Raw genomic sequence first — 3,271 nt, 5'->3', positions numbered from 1 at the left:
CCCAGCTTACAGAGCATCCGCACGGGGAGCTCACACTTGCAGGGCGGCCACGGAGAGCGAGCAGCACCGGGCTGGCACATTTCCTGTTTATCTTCTAAGTTTAAATTCATTTAAATAGTTAAGAGATAACCAAGGCATTTCCTGGTGCCGTGAGGCACACTGCCAGGTGGAGCAGTGACTTGCAGTCCCCTCGAAAAGAAAAAGAAAAAGAAACACAACACGGAGCTCTTTGTGCGGACCCTGGTCCCGGCTAAATGCACCGCGGGACCAGCTTCAGCACACGCACCCCTTTCCTTGTATCTCCAGTGGGGCTGTTGGGCTGGGTTTGGGGTTTTTTTCCTCCCTTCTTTGTTAACAGACGCTTTTGAAGTAACTCATCACAGAGCCCAGTGCCCCCCCAAACCGTGCACCCCAGTGAGCTCCTGCTGCTGCAGGCGCTGCCAAGAGCGGGGCTGCGAGTGCTGCTTATCCCCCTGCTCCAGCTGGTGCCACTTCCACTCCTCTCCCTGCCCATCTGTTTCCAAGCAGGATTAGCTTTCCATCCCGTGGGATGCAGCCCCCCGCGCATCGCTGCTTTAAAAAACCCAGTGTCCTGCTCATTAACAGCAGCCCTTGACGTGCACCTGAGCAAACAGCGATAGTCTCGTCCTCACTTCACATCCTGTCTCTGGGGACCCTCCCTGGATGGAAAAGCCACCTGGCCTCTGTGTCCTCCGAAAGAGAAGATTTTGCTACCAACCATCTCAAAAACCCTCCTTGATTTTTATCTTGCTTAGGTCAGAGGGCTGGCTCCCAGCCTCCGGATCCAGCACTGGGAGCAGAGCCCAGCCTGCCTGCCCTTAGATAGCTTATGCCCTGGTTCAATATTCTTTTTTACTTGACAGGCCCCTAAATAAGGCTGGTGCTTAATTGTACAGCGTGTCTGGAGAAGGAGGGACCCCTGCCTTGAAGAACCAGCAGGAGAGGGCCAGGCTGGGTTACAGACAGGGACGTGGGGACAAAGCAGAGAAGGGTGTGAGACGCTTTGACATGAAAGCTGCTCCACGGAGTTTGTTCCAGCAGCCCTGAAGTGAGTCAGTCACATGAAATCACTTGATGTCAAACGAGAATCATGCCCCGAATGGTGTCCTGAACCCACGGCCTCTCAGCTAACACTGCCTCATTGTTCCCCTGCCTTCACCCTCTGCCTGCTTCTCTCTCATGTGCCCTGTGCCCACGTCGTAAGCACTTTGAGACAAGGACCAGCTTTTAGCTCGATCTGTTTTGCGATGTGGGCTTGTGGGCAATGCCAGCGCCGCGCTAATTAATGAGTTGACTTTTCCAAGTTGGTTTCTTCACCAGCGTGTTCCAGTGCCCAGGGTTTGTGAAAGGCAGCGAGCATCGAAGCTCTTCCTAGAGCCAGCAGCCGCAAATTAAGTCAGAGAGTCTTGCTGCGTCGCTGCCAGCCCCGTGTTGTGAGGCTGATTCCTCTGCCTGCGCCCTGGGAACTGCCCGCAACGGCTGCAGCTCTGCTCTCTTCTATTCATTTTTCCTCTCACTTTTAAAACAAACAGCAAAGAGTGTGGGAAAGCTGGGGTTTGTTAATTTTAATAAGGCGCTGGCAGCACAAGGAGGTCGGGGAGCGCGGTGCTGATCGTCCTTCCTCCTGGCGGGCAGCTCCTCTGGGCTGCTCCTGCTTCTCTGCCACTTTTCAGGTTTTATCAGCACTTTACACTTTCTGCTGTATGAAATAGAGATGCTGCGTTCGAGCGAGAAGGAATTGCAAATCCCTGCCTCTCCTGGGTGCATTCGCCTAAACCAGCAGCGGTCCCAGGGGCTGAGCTCAGATCTGCTCAGGAGGGAGAGGAGGGTGAGCTGTGCTGCCCTTCTCTGGGAATACTTCTACCAGCATCCCCCTTCGGCTTCCCTCCCTGCGGCCAAGCAAAGCTGGTATCTTGTAAAAATTAAGTTGATTTGAATTATTTAATTAGTTGTTGATTCATTATGTAAAGTACACTTTTGATCACAAGTTCTGCTGCTGGCTCTGCCTCTGCAGCTTCCCTCTTTCCACCCCAGCTTCCCCATCTGCTCTCATCTCCAACGTTCACATTGTTCTCTCCTTCTACTTCCTTGTGTTCCCCTCCTCTGTTTTTCCAGAATCCCCCTCAACGCACACAAACGTGTGTTTGCTCCTGAAACACTGAGAGCCCTTTCCAAAGGTGAGATGAGCGGTGCTGGTGCTCTGCAGGCTGAGGTGGGGCACAGGGAGACTCTTGCCAAGGGGAGATGGCATGGGGAGATGGTGCTGGTTTGCTCTTTTGAATCCAGCCCGTGCTTTAACTCCTCTGTAAAAAATGAGGAATGTGATAGGCAAGGAGAGCTCTGTGTGTTCTCTGCATCAGACAAAGTCGTAAGAGAGTAACAAGAGTAATTTCGACGAGTGCTGACGCTGTGTTTGTTCGCAGTTAGAGACTGGATGAAATAATCCTCTCACATACTGTTTTTCCTGATTGCCTTATCGCCTAAGTGCCGTGATCAAATTGTGCCCGAGGGCCTGAGGCTGTGAGATAGCACCTGGGGCTGTGCTGGGACCCTGGGGGCATCTTAGAGCCACGACCCTGAGCTGTGGATCCTGCATCTGACTCTGAACTCCTCCGAAGCATGAGCGTGTGATATTTAGACTTGCTCTTCGTCCTTAATTAGAAGAGGGACCACGGGGACCTGTTCTTTCTCCTCTTCATAGGGTATTTTGACAGTCACTCGAGAGCCTTCTGTTGTACTGAAAGGGGATCTGCCATCCCTGCTAATGGATGCTGTCATTAATACTTCCAGTAGCAAGGGAGGCATGGGCACACTCAAAAACTTGTGCATTAGCCCTTTCCTCTGGAGCCCCTGGGACCTGGGAGTGATCTGTTTTTGTGGAGCTAGAGAGAGATTGTGAGTCCTCCTGAGCCTCTGAGAGACAAGATGCTGCCTGGTCCAGCACCTGCAGTTCTGGTTCTGACTGTGGAGCAGCATCCTTCGGAGGAGGTGACTCCAGCAGGACTCTGGAGGTGGGAGATAGGAATGGGTTTTGGTAGGAGAAGGGCTTTAACAAGAGATGACATGGCCAGCACAGGCAAAGTGCTATCTATTACCAGGATAAATGAGTGTAATTCAATCTCCTGTGGTTAGGTGATGAGATGAGCATTTGTGTTTAAGTGGGGCAGCTCCTTCTGCTGCAGGATTCCCTGCAGAAGAACTGCTCCTGAGGGTGGGTGATGCAGGAATTTGTCCTGTGCTGCGAGTGCCC

This window comes from Apaloderma vittatum, unplaced genomic scaffold, assembly GCF_000703405.1.
Source record: "Apaloderma vittatum isolate BGI_N311 unplaced genomic scaffold, ASM70340v1 scaffold23125, whole genome shotgun sequence".
Classification (NCBI taxonomy): Eukaryota; Metazoa; Chordata; class Aves; order Trogoniformes; family Trogonidae; genus Apaloderma; species Apaloderma vittatum.
The sequence above is the reverse complement of the archived record's forward strand: the minus strand, read 5'-3'. Positions refer to the sequence as shown.